The sequence below is a fragment of the Lepus europaeus genome, chromosome 19 (assembly GCF_033115175.1).
Source record: "Lepus europaeus isolate LE1 chromosome 19, mLepTim1.pri, whole genome shotgun sequence".
In the NCBI taxonomy this organism is placed as follows: domain Eukaryota; kingdom Metazoa; phylum Chordata; class Mammalia; order Lagomorpha; family Leporidae; genus Lepus; species Lepus europaeus.
Window position 1 is genome coordinate 41,425,827 of NC_084845.1, and position 23,428 is coordinate 41,449,254.

The 23,428-nt window shown below is 42.3% G+C and overlaps 1 protein-coding gene across 3 annotated transcripts in view; it reads left to right on the plus strand.

Annotated features, from left to right (window-relative positions):
- Positions 1-23,428, plus strand: part of FTO (FTO alpha-ketoglutarate dependent dioxygenase) — a 413,000-nt gene that overhangs the window by 309,934 nt on the left and 79,638 nt on the right. The window lies entirely within an intron of this gene.

Sequence of the window (23,428 nt, forward strand, 5' to 3'; positions counted from 1 at the left end):
AGCATTTCCCAAAGTATTTTTGGCCAAAGTATTTGACCTTCCTTCCTTTTTTATGTAGCCATGTTCAGAACTGAGGCATTAGGAAGGTTGGTATAGACCATGCCTTCAGAAAACTTCACTGAGAAGGGAAGTATAGCTATAGAGTGGCAACAGCCTGGGACACAGGTAAAGGAGACATAACTACAGATGGGAGAGTCAAGAGCATGTATGTACACTAAGGATAAGGAGCAGTAGAAGCAAAGAAAACACAAAACAGTAGAAGACACAGGAGCAGGGGAAGGTGGTTAATAGGGTAAGCAAGATACTTGAGCTTACAAAACAGAAAAAAATAATAAAGGATTTCTGCTATTGTCTCTGTGCAAGGCCAAGAGTTTCCTTCTGTTTTGTTTTCTGTGTTCCTGGAGAAGATAGGACTAGATCAGAGACTTAACCTATAACACCAGAATCTATTTAGTGAATCTAGCTATCGGTTAGTATTCTTCCCATTAGAAGACACAGAGAAACCAACTCAAATTGACTTAAAGTAAAAAGAGCTTATTGGTTAGTGTAATTTAAAAGTGCATAGTTAATCAAGCATAGCTTCATCCAGGCATTAGGTATATCACCAAGACTCATTTCTCTGCTCTTAGGTTCTTAGTTGCTTCCATTTTTACACTCTGCATAGCTCCTGAAAGCATTAACCTCTTCTCTTCGGGTTGCAGCTCTAGACTTCACATCTGCCATCACATCACAAGTCCAGTCAGAGAGAAAACACTTCTGTTTCTTGGAAGCCCCAGCGCTTCACCATGCCACTTTAGTCCTATTGAAGCAACTGATATGACCAAGGAGATAAGGCTCATATTGACTGGCTTAAATCACTGCTTGTAGGGGGCCAGCGCTGTGGCACAGTGGGTTAAAGCCCTGGCCTAAAGCACCGGCATCCCATGTGGGCGCCGGTTCTATTCCCAGCTGCTCCTCTGCTGATCCAGCTCTCTGCTATGGCCTGGGAAAGCAGTAGGGGAGGGCCCAAGTCCTAGGGCCCCTGCACCCACGGGGGAGACCCAGAAGAAGCTCCTGGCATTGGATCGGCGCAGCTCTGGCAGTTGCAGCCATCTGGGGAGTGAACCATTGGATGGAAGATCTGTTTCTATGTCTTTCTGTAACTCTGTCTTTCAAGTAAATAAAATAAATCTTTAAAAACAAATCACTGCATTTGGGCTCATAACCCACTTCCTGCCCCCCCAAAAAATGAAACTTCCACAACAAATCCCAGAGAGTTGGCCCAACATAATTTTAAATTCCAGATGTTGGAATGTTTAGGGTCCTAGGTCTGACAGCATCGATTGGCTCCTTCCATTTGGAGCACCCCAGTAAGAGAAGAGTGTTGACAGCCGTCATGGGGGATGCCGATGCCTACTGAAGACGCCGTGACAAATCTTCTTTGGAAGTAAACAAAAAGCAGCTTTTGGGAACCCAGGTGTTTTTTGTTTGTTTGTTTGTTTGTTTTTAAGATTTATTTATTTATTTGACAGAGTTACACAGAGAGAGAGAGAGAGAAGTCTTCTGTCTGCTGGTTCATTCCTCAACTGGCTGCAATGGACAGAGCTGTGTCAGTCCGAAGCCAGGAGCTTTTTCCGGTTCTTCCACACTGGTGCAGGGGCCCAAGGACCTGGGCCATCTTCCATTGCTTTCCCAGGCCATAGCAGAGAGCTGGATTGGAAGTAAAGCAGCCAGGACTCCGACTGGCGCCCATAAGGGATGCCAGCACTGGAGGCAGCGGCTTTACCTGCTATGCCATAGCACCAGCTCTGGGAACCCAGGTTTTACCCATGCACAGAACCTGTCAGCCACAGGCAGAAGTCATTAGCAGAATTTATATGAGCCGGTAGCCAACACTGAGTCAAAAGGAGATCCACGGAGGGGATTTCTCCTGGCTGGAAACCCAGCAGAGTAATGGGGAAGACTTTGCGGGTAAAGTTTCAGAGAACCTAATGCATAAATCCCCTTAACAAACACCGGGATTTCTGTTTGTAACTCATCCCTCTCAGCTTCAGTCCCATGGAGACATGCTACCATAGCTGCAGCCCTTAGGCCAACGCAACAACAAGGAAGAGAAGGGTGGAATTAATGGTGAGAGTATGGAAACTACTGAAACGTGCTGAGTTTTGCACGATGTGGCACTGTGCACATCTTTGCTTGCTGTTCCCTGTCTAAGCAGCTGGCTGCTGAACAGTGGGCATTGCCCCTCTTACAGCTTCTCTGACCTTCATTTCACGTCCAGGAGAGACCGTGCCATCAGCCGGTGGATTCTCCCAAACTCTGTGTCAAGTTAGAATGGAGATGTCTGGATTTTCTTCATACTTCTTTGCAGAGAATATCATTAATGTGCTAAGTTTCTATCTTGGGGGAATTTTTTACAAAAGACTTACTTGTCTATTTGAAAGAGTGACAGAGGAAGAGGGAGAGATATCTTCTGTCCACTAGTTCACTCCCAAATGATGTTAACTGCCAGTACTGGACCATGCCAGAGCCAGAACCCAGAGACTCCGTCCAGATCTCCATCATGGGTGAGAGGCACAAGCAATTGAACCATCTTCCATTGCCTTCCCACGTACATTAGCAGGAGGTAGATGGGAAGTGGAGCAGCTGGGACTCAAACCAGTGCCATGATATAGGATGCCAGCATCACAAGCCACAGAGTAACCTACTGTACCACAGCTGTACCATCAGGGCAATTTTAAGAACCAACCCACTTGATTTTTGGATTGACATGTATGAGTTTGTACCTCTGGTTTTAAGAAACGCAGCCAGACTCTAAGTAGAGATGGTATAGCATGATCTTTCTTTACCTACTTGTTGCAGTTGATATGAAGGCAGGGCAAACGGCAAGTCTCAAAGGAAAGGATCCAGCCACAGTCTACGGAGTAAGAGATCAGGAGTGATCTTGTATGATGATAAATGTTTGTGCTCTATTAGCGCTTTGGCCGTGGATTTGGCTGCCCTCCAACAGCCTCTGTGGCTGCCTTTTTATATGGTTCTTCTGTTCCTCCTCCTGCTTGGTTGCAAACTTATTTTGACTGAGGATTTTCTTGTCACCTCCCGTTGACATTTCAAGTTATTGCATTAAGGAAAACATAGGAGAAAGCAAACAACCAAGGATATTCCAACAGGTCACCAGGCAGAGAAATCATACTCAAATTTCAAAGGAAACAAGAGGGTTTGAGGTGGAGAATGGAGAACAGATATATTTATGAGGGGAAAAATCCTCTTGACGTTTGGGACCTAAGTCTGCTTCTAGATGTGGATATTTCTCTCGGCTACTGGGCGATTCCTGTGACTGCTCAGGGGGAAAGACACTGGTCCAACTGAAGCGGCCATGTGATTTTATGGAGTCATGCTAGCATTCTGATTTCTCTGATTATAAGTGACTGTAACAACAAAGAGAATAACTCGGCTGTAAGAACCATTTCCATTTCCACAGTGTCTCTTGGGAACAGGTTTGTTTTGGTCTGTACATTCCCCAGAGGCAAGCTGAGACTATGTAAATTAAAGAAATTGAGTCAATGACAACCAACTTTGTGGTTTTATTTGATTTTCCCAAAACACATGTCAATCAGCATGTCTTAAACGACACAGTATGATGAAAGCGGAGCAATAATCGCCCATATACTGCATTTTAATTGCTATAGCGTGTGATGAATAGTGAAGTTGGACCCCTAGGTGTTCTTTTACCTTTGAGCTATTTCTTTGATTCATCAGAATTTCTCCTGATGTAAAATGGGCGTCAGAAAGTCTACACTCTGAGCTGGGCTCTGTCACACATCAGCTTGTGTGACCTTGGATAAATCACTTTGTTTCTTTGGATCCTGTTTTCCCTCAGCTTTGAAAAGAGAGATTTAAACTAGGTCATATCTCAAGAGCCTTCCATTTGGGGGTTTGGCTATACCAAGGAATTTTCTTTTATTCTTCAGGGTTTTTTTTTTTTTTTTTTAAGATTATTTATTTATTTGGAAAGTCAAAGTCAGAGAATGGGAGAGAGCAAGCGAGCAAGCTTCCATCTGCTGGTTCACTCCCCAGATGGCCGCGGTGACCAGGCCAGGCCAAAGCCAGGAGCCAGGAGCTTCATCCAGGTCTCCCACATGGATGGCAGGGGCTCAAGGATTTGGGCCATCTGCTGCTGCTTTCCTAGGCTGTTAGCAGGGAGCTGAATTGGAAGTGGAACAGCAGAGAAATGAACCAACATCCGTATGAGATGCCGATGTTGCAGGACGCAGCTTTACCCACTCCGCCACAGCCCTGACCCTGAGGAAGTATTTGATCTCTTGAATTTAATTCCTGAATTCTATATTCTTTAAATCTCTTTAACAGTTGAAGCTCCTGATTTGTTGTTAGTAGTAAAGGTGACTGTTGTCTAAACTTGGGATTTCTGGGACTGACTTCAGTGAATTGCATACATTTTTTTTTTCAAAAGATTTATTTTATGTTATTTATATATTAATTTATTTGTAGGGCAGAGTTACAGGGAGAGACATAGAGAAAGAGATCTTCCATCTGCTGGTTCACTGCCCAAATGGCTGCAACAACCAGAGCTGGGCCAGGCCGAAGCCAGGAGCCCGGAGCTTCATCCAGGTCTCCCACATGGGAGTATGGATCCAAGTACTTGGGCCATCTTCTGCTGCTTTCCCAGATGCATTAGCAGAGAGCTGAATCACAAGTGGAGTAGCCAGGACTTGAACTGGTGCCCATACGGGATGCCAGTGCCATGGGTGGTGCGGTGGTTTTGCCTGCTATGCCACAGTGCCGGCCCCTGTGTACATATTTTTAATGAGGTGATGTTTCTGGGGCTGATTCCAGGGAGTCTCATATATATTTTTAACTGGCTTCTATTAAGTGTGTGTGAGAGAAATAGTAATAGCAATTTAGGCGGGTTTCCTTCTGCCATCATTGTGTGAGCAAATGTGAAATGAGAGTCAGCTATCTGCATACTTCTCAAAGGGTGAATGCCTTTCTGTTGTGAGTCTGATTCTACACCATGAAGATATGTTTTTGGGTTTTATTCTGTGTGTATGTGTGTGTGCAAAAATAACCTCTAAACATAAGGCAGTTACTGGATTTGATGTTTAATGAAGAAACACCTATTCCAATGATAGAGAGAAACCTAGCTGTTTTGGACTTACAAAAGGTACATTGGGTTACAAAGTACAAAGTAAGTATCTGTGTTCAATTCAAGGTGTTCTTCATGTAATTTCAGCTCTTCATAACTCTTGGTTTCTCTGATGATTTAGACCCTGGTGCCTTTGCTCATTCCCCTGCTCCTGTAAGCACTAATTAGGACTCATCTATAACGTTCCATCAGATCTTGTGCAGTTTTTTTCTTCTTTTTCCAGTTGATCTGCAAAATGACGAGCATGGAGTTGGAAACAGGAACACATATTAAGGCTGCTCTATAGGCTCCAAGAGCCATTTCTCCCCCAGGTGATTTATCCAGGTGCTGGTGGTCACAGGCACTGCCAGCTTCATATTCTGCCTCCAAACCCTTGGGAAGGGCTGCCTTTGAGCCAGATGCTTGGTAACATTGTGTTCTAGACACCTCAGGAAACTGACATTTCTACCTGAGTGCTTAGTTTCCTCACCTGGAAACAAACAGATAGGGAAAGACAAAGAAGACACCTACAGAGGCCCCGCATGCTGTCTGGCTATGAAGCTAGATGCATTTGTAATCAGGTTCTAAGCAGAGATATACTGTTTCAGCCTCTCTTATTTTCCACTGGATGGCCATTTCATGGAAAGAGATCTTCTCTTCTCTCAATGTCACATTACCCCCTTTGAATTCCAGAGTCACTTCAGATCTTCAACACTCTCAGTAAGTAGTTGGCTTTCACAGTTATTTTTGAAAGCCTCATACTTGGAAAAAAAAAAAAAAAAACAACCTACTGTCTTCAAAAAGATAATAACAAGTGTTGATGACAAGAGGGACGAAATTGCTGATGGGTATGTAAAATGGTGTACCCACTTTAGAAAACACTCTAGAAGTTCTTAAAAAGGTTAAATATGGAATTACTGTATGATCCAGCAATTCCGCTCCTAGTTACTCCTTACCAAAGAGAAGTGAAAACCTGTGTCTACAAAGCTTATATATGAATGTTTAAAGCAATTATTCATTATAGCCAAAAAATGGAAACAACCCACATGTTCATCGAATGATGAATGAATAATCAAATAACCAAAATGTGATATGTCTATGCAGAGGAATACTATTTGGCAATAAAAGTAGTGAAGAGCTAATGCATGCTACAATGTGGATGAATATTTGAAAATACTGTGCTAAGAGAGAGAAGCCAGCCACAAACATACTCTGTATGGTGATCACACTTACATGAACTATCTTGAATAGGCAAATCTGTACAGACGCAAAGTGGAGTACTGGTTGTCAGGACTGAAGAGGGCAAGGAGGAGTATACCAAGACCCACTGAAGTGTATCCTGGAAATTAGTGAATCATGTGGCATGTGCATCATAAGTCCATAAAGCTGTTTCCAGAAAACCCAACCTGTGTCAGAACACAGCATTTCCTCGCTGAAGGCCTTTTATTTGGCCCTTTATATCCTTTCTCTGATATATCCTGAGATACAGGGAAAGCTTAGATTTAGTATCCATATTTGCCAGAGCAGATCCAGAAGCATGGGGGAAAACAATGATCTGAGAACTTGCTAAATGCTGTCCAGAACCCCCTTTACTCCTTTCCAGATGTTTAGACTCTGAAATACTTCCTTCTTCTACAATTTTGTAGTTAGATCCTATACTGCCGTTGACTTAATTATTTTCCTTTTGTCCATGGCATCGTATTGGAAGCTCCTTGAAGGTGGGAAACATGCTTGCTTATTCCTTAGTGTCCTCAACACTTGGACTGTGTTGTACATCCCATAGGCACACAATACACACGTGGCTGTCATGTAAAAACTCAAAAGACACAGTTCTCAAGATGGCAGATCAAATTTCAGAGAGCCTCATCCTGGGAACCTGGGAACCCTCAATATTTAACACTCTATACGTAATTCCACGTTCTGTGGAGTGTTCAGGGGTTGCCTTCCGTGTCCCTGGCCTGCTAGAGAAGAGAAGAAACCCGTGAGGAAGGCAGCCCGGGCCTTTGTTGATGCCACACAGGAAGCAGGTAGGCTCTTGAGTGCATCCTGCCCTGGCTGTCCTACCTGCTGTTCCCCATGCAGCCTCTTGCCGGGCCGGGGCGCAGGGTCTGAGAGAGGGAGGAGAAACACTGGGAAATAGATGTGTCCTTCCTCTTTTCCAGAAATAGCAACCCCAGCTTTCCAGGAGTGATCCTTTGGGAATTCTGAACAGAATTAACAGAAATAATGGTACCCGTTCCCGCCTTTTATCAAGTTTGCAAAATAGGGGAAACTCTGGGGCTTGGGACTGGCTTCCCCGAGTTCATTGCTGACCGACCCCTGATACTAGGGCAGATGATTGTATGAGAGAAGGCTTCCTCCAAGAGTTGCTGGTAGGAGCCCCAGATGGAATCATGAGATCCTAGATATGAATTAGTGGGAAGAAGAGAGGTTCCAGCCAGCACCTGTTAGTACAGTTAAAGCTATTTATTTATATAACTCACCATCCATTGGCACCCACTTTCATTTAATTAAGCCCTAAAGCATTCAGTAGAAAAATGAGGTTTATGTTGATTTTCCTGGTGTTCCATTTCCTCATCAAGGTTTTAGAAAGATCTATTGACAGCCTTGCTGCAAAAAAAAAAAAATAAAATAAAATAAATAAATAAATAAAGATTGTGATTTTATGTTCCTCCTTTAGAAAGGTAGTGAGACATCTCTAGTGCGTGCCATGTTTAATGTTGATCCTTTCTGAGAGTGAGCACAGTTTCCACAAGAACTTCAAACTGTATTATTCTGGAACAGAGAACACTGTGTCAGAAAGACCTTTTAGCATCTCAGTCCATGATATGATAAAGTAATACAGCATATATATATATATATATATATATATAGGCACACACATAAGCACACACGGTGTATAATTGTTATATTAGTAGCAACATTAATAGCTTTATGATGTAACTGTGTCCCAACTTGTATGGTCATTTAATATGTGTAATACATGTTATCTATCTCATTTAATCCTCATGAGAGTTCTTTGGAGATTATTATTGCCATTTTGCAAATCAGAATATATGAAGATAGAAGAAATTAGGGCATGCTTAACTAGCTAGCTGTTGTTCATTCTTGATTCATGGGCCTTTTAAAAAGCAACTGTTATATATTGGCATTAAAGGTAGAAAAAGGGTCAAGCACAACCCCTACCTTCAGTGAAGTTACCATGTAGGGCTAATAACTGTCTAGGGGCAGAGTTTAAATATATATGCCAAAGAGAAAGCAGGCTAGATTGGGAAGTCTTCTGGCAGCTGTCATAGAACTGTTCGGTGAAGGTTAATGTAATTTCTAAATGTAAGCAGCAACTTCCTGACGGGAAGAAGTGTCTCGGAGTAGCATTTTCTCAATCATTGTCTCCAGGACTCCTGGGAACCACTAATTTATTATTGAGTTCTTTGATGGTGCAGACTTTGCTCAGGAAGTTTGTCCCAGAGCAGTTTATAAAGACCAAATCATTTTTATGATGAGTAGCTCCAGAAAGGGTTAAAGTTAGCTTCTCCGGGACACATAACGGGAGAGAAGCTGAACACAATTTCAAAGGGATTTTTTAGGAGAGAATTCCAATTACAGAGAAGTAATTTCCCTTTCTAGCTTACTAAGCTCTATTTCAGACTAATGCAGTTTCAAGATCCATATCCCTTCTCCCTTTATTTCAGCCGGTATTTTGAATATGAAAATGTTATGTCAAAACTTAGCTGAAGCCTTCATGGGGCTTTTGAAAGGCTAAGTAAGAATTCTGTTTCTAGGAATAAAAAGATTTGGATCAGAAAGCTTCTTTGCTAGCTGGAGTTCCTTTTTGGATGGTAGTTCAAGCAGTCTTTAATCATATTTGTGTTGATTATTTATTAGTTTCCCCAGCAAATCAAACATTCAGTAACGTAAAATGTGTTTTCCTTAAGATATTTTATGAATCAGAATCCACAATAAAGAAATAATGGAAAATACGTTTCCTTTGCTGCTGTGGACTCACTGGGAATTAAAATACCTTTGTGTAGTTGGTGCCCCACATGGAAATGCTAAATGACCCAACTGGCCCAATTGAACCAACCACAGTTTCTGCCTAGACAAAATTCTTATGCCACTGGTAGATAAAGAGAGTGCTTTGTCAGTAAATCAAAACTACAGAGAACTAGAACTAATTTAAGTGAAAGGATAGGCTTCAAGCCAGCTGTTTGGGTAAACCCACACTGAACCAAATGGGAGACTGATGAAACTTAATATGTGTGTATTCCAGTCATCAGCCTGGAGTATGTGTAAGGCAAGCCAGTGGTGTCTGTCACTGTGAGACGTGTGAAGGCAGACTTCCATTCTCAGCCGTGTGGGCTGCCAGACTGCGGCCGCTTTGGTCAACACGGAGCTTGCTCTTGGGGAGCCAGACTTTGGCCTGCTTCCTAATGGAGGCTGAGAGAACTATGAAATGTGTTTACTTATACAGATCATGTTGATCAAATGAAATAAAGAAAAAGGTATTGGAGGGGGAAGATCTGCTAAGTAAAATAGAAAAGAAATATGATGCATTTCATGCTTTTGAGGCCAGTATGGTTTTGGAGGATATAAGGTGTACATACATGCAAAATTTAGAAGCAATTCAGACTTGCTCCTGCTGTGGCCATATACAGAGACAGTAGACCGTGAAGGTGAGGAGAATGACTTGAGCCAGACAGTCTGAGTTCAAAGCCCACCCTGCCGCTTACTAGATGTGAGACATGGTCCGAGTTATAAGACTCCTTCCCTGTTTGTCTCTTCTGTAATAAGAGTACCTACCTCAATAGGATTGTTGTGAATTAGTAGATATAAATGTGTTTAGAATCGCTGTGATTATAGATCAGTAAGTCACAAGCTCAAAGGCCTGCCCTCCCAAGAGTACCAGCCCAGTGATCACTGACAACCCAGACGTGGCCCCAGCAGTATGGAGTAACAGTTGCAGGGACAGTGTCAAAGTGCTCTTCAGCTGCCAGCCGTCTCTGTACCTGATTGTGGTCTTATTGGAACGCTGCTCCAATGTTACCAGCTCTTCTGCTATCTCAGAAGTAGCTTGAAATCTAAATTTTGTCTTAAAAAAAAAAAAACCTCCCAACCCCTAAATGATTTTGCTTTATTTTAGAAATAATAAATCAAACAAAACATTGTCTGCAGGCTATAAGCCACTCCTAATGACCTCTTTAATATCATAAATGAAACTCATCTTTTAGAAATCCATCTTATATAATTTACCATCACACTGTGAAATAAGGATTCATTTACATTCCAGAAATATAGAATGAGTTTCTACTATGTGTCAGCCCTGTGCTGAGCACTGTATGTTGAGCATATAATTCATAACAAGACAGATAATCCAGGGACAGGCATGTGGCAGGGCAGTCCAGTTGCTACTTGAGATACCACATCCCATATCAAAATGACTGATCCAAGTCCTGGCTGCTTGGCTTCCAGTTCAGCTCCCTACTCATACAGACCTTGGGAGGCAGCAGGTGATGACTCAAGTAATTGGGTGCTTGCCATCCATATAGGAGACCTGCATTAAGTTCCCAGCTCCAGGATTTGACGCCAGACATTGCTGCCATTTGGGGCATGAACCAGCAAATGAATCCCTTCCCCCAACTTTCAAATAAAATGAAAAAAAAATTTTTAAGAAAGGGCAATCCAATGACAACAGCTGCTTACTATACAAGGTTTTTGAAGATAAAACAACACCTGGCATGTAACAGAAAATACTCAGCAAATCCAATCCTGAGCTCCTTTTGTTATCGGTGATAAATCTAGACCTGATCTAGTGAGTATTTGGCAGCTAATTTAGGTTTCTAATAGTAATCAGGATGCAGATAAAAATGAATGAACCTATCAACAATATTGCAGAAATGCTGTACTAATCCTCTATGCTTTTTAAGTCTAAGTTTTCTGTGATTCACCATCTTAATATTTTATTCAATATCTACTCAGGCTGAGATGTTTTTGCGCTTCTTTGCATGCTGCTTCACTGAGTTTTCTAGTTTTATAACTTAGAGAATCTAAACTTTCTTCATACTTCCAAAGGGTGTTCAATGGGACACAAGTCCTGTGAGCTAATGCAGTGTCATTTGGCAAACAGAAAATATTTCTTATTCTCCAAGATTCACAGGTCCCTCTTAGCAGAGCCCATTAATGACTCTGAGGAAAGATGTGGCTTAGAAAATGATTAATAAACATTGTTGAAATAAATAGTTCTCAAACACATTTGACCAAGGAATGCAGCCCTCTCCCCCAAGGCATCCTAAGCAGCCCAGTTACTGATACCGTGTGGCCCATCTGGGGAGATGCTGGATCGCCACGTTACCATTGCTGCTGGGATGATTTCTTCCCCAGCCAGCATTCAGACAAAGTTATCTTCAAAGGCTGCACCCTTATTTTCAAGGAGTTAGGAACTTGAATGTGGCAGTGATCCGCTTGTTGGCACCTGACAACTGGCTTGTAAACTCTGGGGAACAGGACTGTCACCCGTATTCTCTTCAGCACCAAGTACTAGGCCTGTATGTGGTGACATGCAGTAAATGTCATTGAATGCTATCAGACTCCTTTCCTCACTGTTGTAACTGTAGTGAGTTGACTGGGCAGCACATGGCCATGGCAAGAATAATTGTGGGAGATGTTAACAGCAGGTGGATTTGGATAAAGGGTACATGGACATTTTGGATTATTATTCTTATAATTTTGCTACAAATTTAAAAGGACCTCCAGTTTAAAAAATATTTTCAGTTCATCCAACTCTACTTGTAAAATGTGTAAAATTCTACTTCAGTTAAAAAAAAAAATATTGCAAGACTCAACCTGGGCCGGCGCCGTGGCTTAACAGGCTAATCCTCTGCCTTGCGGCACCAGCACACCGGGTTCTAGTCCCGGTTGGGGCGCCGGATTCTGTCCCGGTTGCCCCTCTTCCAGGCCAGCTCTCTGCTATGGCCCGGGAAGGTAGTGGAGGATGGCCCAAGTCCTTGGGCCCTGCACCCGCATGGGAGACCGGGAGAAGTGCCTGGCTCCCGGCTTCGGATCAGTGAGATGCGTCGGCCACAGCGGTCATTGGAGGGTGAACCAATGGCAAAAAGGAAGACCTTTCTCTCTGTCTCTCTCTCTCACTATCCACTCTGCCTGTCAAAAAAAAAAAAAAAAAAAAAAAAAGACTCAACCTGACCCTCCTTTGGAGAAAGAGGAATTACTGTCCATGGTGAAGGCTCAGCTGTAAAGTGGCATTTCCCACACCTAACTTGCATACCAATGAGGAATCTGAGTCTCTTTTTGACTGTTGCTGTGAGCCTCGTGCAGACCCCAAAAGATAGGGGAACACTGAGCTAGTGTCACCATCCTATTCGTATTTCTCTTTGGTCATAAGCAGAGTGCTAACTCTGTTGGCTTTACTACAACTCCTTCCCTCCTTGCCCTTCACATCTGTAAATTTGCGCTGAAACGAATGTGGGAAATCAACATGGCATGCGCTGACCCCATTGCTGTATTCGGGAGAAGAGCAAGGCTGGCCTTTAACGTCAGTCCTGTTGACACTGGTGTTTTTACAACCAGTCCCTCCCCATTCTTCTCTGCTCTCTGATGTTTATGAAGGCCAGTGATCTGGGACAGTGCAAGTCACAATATAAGGATTTTAACTTACTTCCTAGGTGTGTTTGGTCTAGAAACAAAGATAACCCTGTTCAACAGTGAATTCGTGCCCCTGGGTGAATGGCCAGGTGTTCTTTCAACTGAACTGTGAGACTAATTTCTTCCTGGCCCCTGGAAACCAGCTGAAGGAGTGGGCCAGCTGGTATATCTTCAATCTTGCATACCAACATCTTTCTCTGATTCACAGATTTCCTTTATCCCCAGCACTTCCTCTGGTATGTGCATCCCCAACAGTAAGCGATATCTCTTATTGGATTTGGGCATTTTTCAGTCGTGAGTCTTCTGCGGGGAGGAGGGAGGAAGGAGGATGGATGGTTACATTAGACTCTCCAGAGGGAGCCTCACTTTAATCTCATCCACCCCTGACTCCTGAGCAACAGACGACCTTCACATTCACGAAAAGGTGACACTGAAGTCGTTAAGGTGGCATCATGAACTTTATTCTCACTAATTCATAAACAGTACACAACTAAGCTCCGAGAAAACAAAGTTAGTTTACATGGCAGGTGTGATATCCATGACTACAAGTATAAAGCAATCATCTGCGAAGACTCTTATCTAGAGGAGGAAAAAAATGGGGGAGGGGGCAGATTTTCTGATGACTTTCAGTTGCAGAGTACAGTTCTGTGGTTTCTACAGACTGACTTCCAACAACTTGAAATTTGGAGCTTCAATCAGATTTACCTGGTGTGTTGGAAAGCAAAACTTAACTTTTAGAAAGTAGGAGTTTATACCTGATAGTCTAGTGGTTCTCAGAATTCCAGATCACATTTATAATTCATTTTCCCAAAGATTGGTAACCTAGAAGATTCTCCATTCACTAAGAAGTATATTTGAAAGGCCTGAGCAAGTGATAGAGGACCTCTGATGACTTGAAGCATGTCAGCTTTCAGCAGTGTGCACCTGTGGGTGCTTCTAGTATAATTTGTATCCTCTCTGATGCCCAAGGATTTCATGGGAAATACATTTCTCTTTGCAAGCAATGTATGCACTTTGGTTTTCAGGGGCCTGCAGGGCTACTCTTCAAGCTCTCTGTTTTAGAGAGAAGACTGCTGGGGTCCCCAGTGTGAACCATACGAGGACAACTGGGGCACCTCCTTTAGGCTGTTGTGTGTGAGAATTTTGGTTGGTCAAACCAAGGAAGCAGCCTCATGGCTCCATCAGAGATGGCTGTTCTCATGTCATTTGCACAAGCCTAGCCTGCCTTAAGTGTATGTAGTCAAAGGCAAGTGGATTTTTGGGCATTTTTATGTGGAGCCAAGTGTCCTGACCATCTCACCATCACACTCCCTTCACCTGGATATTATCCAATATTTACATATTATGTAAACAGTTACGTTCCTTGTGAAGTATTAAACGATGGTATGACGTCACCTCAAGAATGGTTCTTGAAACCTTGACTCCTAGCTCCATGCATCACCTGCACAGAGTTGTTTGCTTGCAGCAGTTCTTTGCACTTTGCGCTGGTTATAATGGTTGAAGCAGCATCCAAAGAAACTGCAAAAGTGAATTTGGGGCTGGTGTGGTGGTGTAGCGGGTAAAGCCGCCACCTGCAGTGCCAGCATCCATATGGGCGCTGGTCTGAGACCTGGCCACTCCACTTCCAGTCTAGCTCTCTGCTATGGCCTGGGAGAGCAGGAGAAGATGGCCCAAGTCCTTGGGCCCCTGCACCCATGTGAGAGACCTGGAAAAAGCTCCTGGCTCCTGGCTTTGGATTGCCATATCTCTGGCCATTGCAGCTATCTGGGGAGTGCACCAGTGGCTGGAAGTCTCTCTCTCTCTCTCTCTGTCTCCCTCTCTCTCCCCACCCCATCTCTGACTCTCTGTAACTCTGCCTTTCAAGTAAATAAATAAATGTCTTTTAAAAAAAGTGAATTCATGGTGGTTAGTAATTAATAAAATAATAAAGCTATGCCCTTGGCACAAATGACCATGGCAGAAGGGAATGAGACAAAAGCAGAACATTATTTGGATCAACCTTGGAAAAATTCAACTTAACAAATAACATGAATAATGATTATTAATACTTACTGTGTGTTTACCATATACCCAACAGTACTCCATGCTACGTCCAGATTTCATCCCTAATAAATTCCATAAGACGAGTACTTTTTTATCCCTGTTTGCTAGAGGGGAAAGCTGAGGTTTTACCAGGTGACTTTCAAGGTGAGACAGCCTCTAGCAAGTGGGAAAGCAGCATCCAGTCACACACCATACACGGTCGGCACTGGAACTAAGGCTCTGGGCTATTTTTCTATGCTGCCATATGTATGTATATAATTTCTGCATAGCAAGCACTTAGTAGGTGTCAGGATTAGTTTACATATGTTCATGTATTCATTCATTTAATCCCCAGAACAATTCCTTGAGGTAGGAGACAGTTCTCAGTCCCATTTCACTATGAGGACACTGTGACCCAGATTGAGTAGCACGTCCTAAATGTTAGCAGAGCTAACGCCTAAATCCAGGCAGTCTTCTCCCACAATCCACTCTCTTCATAATTATGCTAAAAATGCAAGTGTTTGTCAACATTCTAAAACCTAGATAATTCACATAAAAACAAAGACTTCTGATTTCTCTTGGAACAACAACAACCAAAAAAAAAAAAAAAAAGGCTGAAGAGTAGACAACACTGGTCCCCTTCTCCCTAGTCACAGTCACGTGGCCACAATGGACAGCTGCCCATTTTACAGGACCATCTCCTACCCTCCTGCCACTGCCTCTCACTCAAGCTGCTTTCTTCTTTGGTTGGCTGCCTGGACTTTGGGGGGGTAATTAATTAATTAACTTGAAAGCGAGAGAGAGAGAGAGAGACCTCTTCCATCTGCTGGTTCACTTCTCAAATGCCTACAACACCTGAGACTGGGCCAGTCTATAGCCAGGAGCCAGGACCTCAATCCAGATCGCCCACCGGGATGGAAGGGAAACAAATACCATAGCCAAGCACCTGCCTCCGAGGATCTGCATTAGCAGGAAGCTGGAATCGGAAGCGGAGCCAGGACTTGTTTTACAATATGGGATGCAGGTTTCCCTAGCAGCATCTGAACTGCTGCACCAGATGTTTGCCCAGCATTTTTTCCCCCCCTCCATCCCAGCCTACAGTCTCTGGAGCTGTCCCTGCAGTAGACGAAATGTCTTTATGGTTTATGTGTTTTATTGTAGCATGAATTGTTTAGTGCTATCTGAAAGCATTTCTCCTGATATAATAATAAACTACTCCTCCCTGTCTTCCTTTTTGTCTTCTTCCTCCAAAGAAGGACAACTCGGCAGAACTAACGAGGTGGGAACATAGGCAGTTACAGCCTTTTAACTCTCTTCCCAGTTGATGGCAGCACTGGTGGTGTTGGTTGGCAATAACCAAGGTGATGACAGCATCCCCAGGCTTTGGCACACAGCTTGGTAGGCTGCTGTGTGACATCGAGACACTCAGCTTCTGTACATGCCAGAACAAAATACAACTGTAGCATCCAGAAACCAAGGGGAAGCTGTTGGCAGGCCTCCGCCTCCTTCTCAAACTAGAGATTTATATGTCTAAAGGAGGCTTTTCTAAGAACTCCGTCTTGATTATTTGTTCCATGTTGGGCCAAACCAATGCATTATTGGTAAGATAATGAGTGGCATTCACCCAAGGGTAATCCTTTCAGGGATTTTGATGATGCAGTAAATCATGAGTGTAAAGCCTGAGTGGTTTATGCCATTAAAACCTCAAGATAGAATTAGACTTGTAATCACCGCTTGCCCATGTTTTGTCATTTATGATAATTACAGTAGTAATAATCCACGTATTGTTGAGAAGTAGCAGTCAGAAGCATCCATCAATTTTTTATCGACACCAAATCAAGTTGATACTTCATCTTTGCTGCAAAAATGTAGATTGCACCAATTAGTCTAAAGAAATTGGGCAGTCATTAGCAATGAAGCAAGCAGTTAATCTAGAGAACATTTCTGGTCCCTCTGATGCCAACAATCGCTCTTAATTACGTGGACTATCATGAGCTTCTTTGGGACTCTGTCAACAATACCATTGTGGGCTTAGATTAAAAGAAGCACCTATGTCCCTGCTTTTATTCAAAAGCAAGCACTAATACCTCCCAGCCCCCACCTTGGACCCTTAGGTGCTTCCAGGCAAATTTATTCTGAAGCAGAACATTTGAATCAAAGCAGTTGGTTCTCTTTCTAATTCAGAAAGAATGTTCCCCAATGGCCTTTTTTGCAGAGGATGGTCTGTTAGCTCACCATCCCATATGTGTTAACTATTTTTGTTTCCCATACCCAAATCCTGGAATAATTGTCTCCTGATACAAAAGGAAAGAAAAGTCAGAGTATAACAGAAAAACCCAGCTCGTTGTGAAGAAATCATGGTACTAACGAGCTTTCTGTATCTGCTTCAAGTCTTTTCCCCCGGCCAGCCCAGTCTTCCTCTCCAGACATCTTCAATCAGACTTGCTCAGAGATTGTACTAAGCAGCTGAATAATGCAGGGTAGACATTTCAAATATTTGAAGGTTTTTTTCTATTTAGGAAATTTGGGAAAGAACAGAAAAAAATAACGCTTAATCCCCAACCCTGACACCATGTCTATAAGCATTTTAGTAGATATTCTCAGTTCTTAAGTGTGCACACACACACACATTGGGTTCTACATTATTAATTTTTTTAAAGATTTATTTATTTATTTGAGAGGCAAAGTTACAGATGGAGAGAAGGAGAGAGAGAGGGTCTTCCATCCACTGTTTCACTCCCCAAATGGCTGCAATGGCTGAAACTGGCCGATCCGGAGCCAAGAACTTCATACAGGTCTTCCACGAAGGTGCAGGGGCCCAAGCCTGCCACCTTCCACTGTTTTCCCAGGCCATTAGCAGGAAGCTGGATTGAAAGTGGAGCACCCAGGACTTGAACTAGTGCCCATGTGTAATGCTGACACTGCAGGCGGAGTCTTAGCCTACTATGCTACAGTGCTGGTCTCAAGTTTTATATTATTTTTCATTTATTTTTTTTTTACTTTACTAACAGTTCAAATTATTATTTTTAATGGATGCCTAATACTCTATCAAATGTGATATATATATATATATATATTTCTCTATGATTTGGATTATTTCACTCAGATTGCCCAGAGTAAAAATACTGAGTATAAATTCATAAGCATCTTTATAACTGTTGATCTGTATTGACAAAGCAATCTCCAAGAGGATTGTGCCAACGTAAAAAACTCCAGCAATACACACAGATACCAGTTTTGTTTTGGTAAATGAGATTTAAATTCAGTTGTGTTGGCATGCTTGTAGCTTAGCTACAAATATAAATGTTATCCCTCCTTAGTGGAAAAAGAGGCACAGTATCAAAGTGTGCCCCATCTCCAGCTGGCTTAAGAAGAGTCATTACTATCTGACATTATAGGAAGTTAATTAATAGGCTGCCATAGGTGTGACTTGATTGAACACCTAAGTTCTTCAAGTTCTGCCATTGTCACCTTCACCCTCATGCTGGCCCACACACTAGCCCCACACCATAATTTCCTTTTTCAGTTTCTAGCATACTCTTAGAACCATTTACAATTGTTTAGCAACACTTCGTGCATTTCATGGACGTATACTACTATGGTTTAAATATTTGTCCCCCAAACACAGGAATTTAGTCCCCAAAGTCAAATGTATGTTAATGGTGGTAAGAGTGGAAATTTAATACAAATATAGTGTTTGGAGGTAGAGCCTGTGGGAGGTGAATGTATTGTGTTGGGTCCTTAGGATGGAGGCCTCATTATCAAATCCTAGAGACCATGTGGACCTAGAGACGTGGGCTCCCTGTCTCTTGCCACTTGATGCTCCATGCTGCCTTGGGACTTTACCAGCTAAAAGGCCACTGCAACTCTAGAGCCCCCAAAAATAAGGCTCTTTTCTTTATAAGGTTACCTTGCCTCAGGCATTTTGTTATAGTAGCAAAAAGCTGACTAATACATCTGTAAATGTTATTGGCAGATCTTCCAGAATCTGAGCTTTGCCCTGGATAGAAGGTACTCTAGGGTGCTGATCATGTTCCATATTTCCTTGACATTTTCCTAAAAACCTACCTCAGTGCTCGTCCCTTAGATTGAAACCAGGAACTCCTCTGTTTCTGTATGCGTTTGAAATATAGGCCTCCTGTAGAGGGCGGGGAGGGGGGGTGGAAGCAACAGGAGAAGTGGCTTTCATCTTGGAGAATTTCCTGTTAGGTGGAGATTTGGCATCTGGTAGTATACAGTTGTCAGAGCTTCCAGGGAGATGAAGGTTTACAGCCTGATGAAACAAGTCTCACGTTCCAGTCTGAATTACACAGCCTCTGGGCATCTCATTCCATGGCACAGCCCGGGTTTGAGCATCTCACTGCTCATTAGCACCGCCGGTGAAGGACCAGGAAAGAAGCGGAGGCTGGGAATTGCGGGATTCACAGTAGTCAAATGCTTCCTGTTTTATCTAGTTGGAGAAAGAGCTGCAATTACTGCCTCAAAAGATATTTGGAGAAATTATCTAGTTTATTTCTACACTTATTTTCCCCACTAATTGTACACGTTATTAGTAGTATTAAATTTTAAAAGTAGAAAAAAAAAAAACTTTAAAAAGGCAATGACAGAAGAAAACATGTTCCTGGATCGAAGAAACCAACTTAGATACTATACTCTATGCCTCAGAAATTGAATAGTATTTTGCATTTCATGTATGCAGTTGGATTATGGGATATAGATATGACTTCTTGATTAATGCCTGACACAAATAGTATGTGGTAGTGGGAATATCAAGGTGATTTTGGACCAAAGCTTCCCAGCCCTTCACCCTGGTGGGTAGGAGCCCAAAATATATCCATTTCCTACAACATCATGAAAAGTCATTGTATCAATTGTTTTTCTAGGTTGAGACCAAAAAAAGAAAAGAAAGAAAAAGAAAAGAAACCCACATACTGTACTCGTTCACTTTCTGTTTTACAGTTTCATAAGGATTTTTACAACATAATTACATGTTGTAATTATAAGATTACATACATTCCACCACTTAGATAATCAAGTGCAATTATACTGACTACTTGAATAGAAGATGGTAAAAATTACTTGGAGAAAAATTACACAACAAACAAAATGCTATTTCAGAAAGGCTTTTGGAGTATATACTCCACAGACCCCCAAGAGGTGGGTGAAGATGATTATAATAACCTTCCTGGCGCTATTAGAGTTTGCCTAGAGAAGGCACCAAGAATGACTGACTTGCAGCATTTTGCAAGGCTCGTCCTTTTCAAGCGGCCCCTCAGCCCTAGCACCAGTCTCATGGCTCCCTGTGCGGAAGCTGGATGAGTTCTGAGTTCGTCTTCCCTCTCTCCTCTGTACTGCTTCCCTCTCCCCTTACTGTCTTCTTTCCCTGCTCCATAGCCTGGCTTTTCATGTAGGGGCTGCAAGGAGCATTTGAAACAGTAGGTAACGGGGAGACAGGGAGTAGATTCATAGAACATCATTTCCCACTGAAGGAATCCATGGGTCGAAACATGTGCGGGCAGCTGCCTTAGAGGCGCTCACGTGGGCCTTAGGGTTGTCTAACTTACCTCTCACGGGGTGCGCTGGGTATAGCGTCAACCTCCATGAGTCCCATGGCCTGGAGCAGGATCACTGCTACTTAGGGGCAAAGAGGCAGGTGACTACAGTGTCTGTGAGGTCTGTTATTACAGCTCCTCCGTCTACTCTGCTGTCACTGTCGCCTCCATTGCTAAAACCAACATTTATTGAAAGGCTAATTTTTCTGTTAAGTCAATGCCTTTTTTAAAAAAACAATTAAGGAAACCTTCTGAATAAAATATTGAAAGTTACTTCTGGGTTACAGTTGTATCAGTAGAATTTCCCCCAGAACCTTGCCATCACCTCCCTTGTCGGGTGTGCTTTGTTTAAAGAAAAAAAGCCCTAATCACCTGCCCTAAGTTTGCAGTTTTTTTAGACTAGTTAGTCCTGTTCTCCCAAGGAGAGCGTCTCTTAGGTGCGCGGCTCAAAGTCCATGTGGAGCAAATTAGAGAGTGGAAGAACCGCGCTGCCACTGTTTCTGATTGGTTACGGTGGTATTAAAAAAAAAAAAAAAAGAAAGAAAACACGGACTTGCCCTGCCTGGAGAAGAAAGATGGATAAAATGCTCTTTGAACACACTGGTCTTTTTTTTTTTTTAATGTCAGTACAGAAGGGTTGCATTTATATTTGGCTCTCCAGACCTGTCTCTTGACCTTCTAATTACTTTATTTGAAACAGCACTGAGGGTATAATAAACCTGGAGGTTGCCTCTCCTTTGCTTTATCATAAATTAAAGCTGCTGGTTTGTTGAGGTGAAAGTGGAGGCAGAATGTTCATTACTGCTCAAGTGACGGCTTGTCAATAGCAGTGCTTTTTAGTTTGTTCTAGTCAGCACTTGCTGTGCATTTTGTTGGACCACTGGGAAATAAATACAACAAGATTATACATTTGGAATACCGCAAGAGTTCAGGGGGAAAAAAAAACACAAATGATAAATTATACACTTGGTAGAAAGTGACATGCTATCTTGTGCTATTAACAACCAAAGATAATTGCAACGAATTGTAATTGCAGTTTGCAACTTCCAGTACAGTGTGTCCAACATCAATCTTAATAGTGAACAAAGCAATTTATATTAAAACTTAATTCACTTGGTAACTTTCTGCTGTATACACAGGAGCTAACAGATGCAGCTTTTCAGAAAGTTCAAAGGCATTTGAAACGTGGCGAGAAATGCTAATACAGTAAGCCTTGGAGAAATATTGCATTACTACTTGTAATGAAAACAAATGTATGTCATTATCTCCTAGTTTGTGTTTATTTAATAAAATATGCAGTTTGCACGTTGGTGCAGTCAGTGTTTCTGAATGGCTGTGGAATGATGTTCCGTTTGGAATCAAAGGCCAAACAGGCCGGGCAACTACGCGTGTGTGCAAGGATCCGGCTTTCCAAGGCCAAACAGGCCGGGCAACTACGCGTGTGTGCAAGGGTCCGGCTTTCCAGGTGCATAGTGTTTCAGGAGCACGCCCCTGAATGCCTCAGTGGGTTTTGTATGAGGTGTAACGGCGATCTGGGGTCACTTTACTCCTGACTCTCCTTAGATTGGATGTCTTTGAAGCAAGAAAGGGAGATCTCCTGGAATTACTTAAGAGAACAAGCATATTTGTTTTGTGAGCTTGACTGATGGCCAGTAGAGCAGTTGAGTGGAATCTCTAAACTGATTAGGGCTTTCGTTCAAATAATCTTCTACCTTTTTCATTAATTTATTCCTTAATGCTATTTTGCTGCTCTTCTACCAAGGATAATAATCTCACACACGCTGACCTCCACGAGTGGCTGACCTGGAGCCCATAACTAATCTTATTTACTCTCCTGGCCAGCCGAACTTCATTTACCTTGACTGGATAAAGAGCCGCACGTTGCCAAGCGGCCCCTCCTCCCTTGCCTTCTAGTTAATCTGTAGTGAAGGGGGAGCCACAGGATCTCCCAGCCAACATCCAGAAGCAGCTCGGAGCAGTGGAGACATTTTCCCTGTGCCATATTCCAGCTCCTCTCCCCCCACTTTTTTAATTTTGAAAATACTACAGGAAAAATGGGAGAGAGGGCCAGACGTACCCACAGGTCCAGTCTCCTCCAACACAGCTATGCTTATGTTGGAAGGTGATTTTCAGCTACTGCCCATAGGAATACATAGTTTAATTCAGGCATAATTGTTGAATACATATGTTTTTGTATTCTGCTTCTTCATTTAATAACAAAGTGTTTTCCCATGGTACTGTGTGATTTCATAATTCTGCATTTTAATGACTGGATGATAATCTATTAATTTGTTATGCTGTATTTTATCTAATTATTCTCCATTATTTTAAAAAGTTAGGTTACTTCCTCTTAGTTTCACTATTATGAGTAATGCTGCAATAAAAACCTATGTTTTCGCCATTTAGATTTTTTTCTCTCAAATATGTTCTTAGAAATGGGATTAATATATTCTTAGAAATGAGATTAAGTAAAAGAATGTGTAAACATATGTGTGGCTCTTGCCATACATTAGAAAAGTATATGTCTGGACTGGTGATCGCAGTTCATACTGCCTCCATCATTGTAGCAATACCTTTGGGGTTTATCCTGGTTCTTCCACTTTCAGAATAGAGATGGCATTGGGCAAATTACTTAACCTCCATACCGCAGTCTTCCCATCCGAACAAAGGGGCTGATAAGAGTGCTTCCCTTGTAGCTTATTATTAGTTTATATATTTATATATTTATATATAAATATATATATATATTTATATATTATTAGTTTATATATTTAAATTTGAGAGAACAGTGTCTGCCACATAGGGGACACTCAGTAAAGGTTAGTTTATTATTATTATTATAATTTAATTTTTCTCCTAGTTTAATGCCACCTTCTGCATTTCTTAGGGGAAGTGTAGCAGTCCACTGAAGCTAAGTGATCAGTAGACTCTACAATCAGCCACTTCTGTATCCAGTGGAAAATTTCAGTCACTTAGGGGATACACCATTAGGAAGATGCTGGTGGTAATGAGTGTTCTGTCTGTAAGGTGGAGGCCTTGGGAAGTTCCATAAGATCGCTCTTATTCCAGAGCTGTC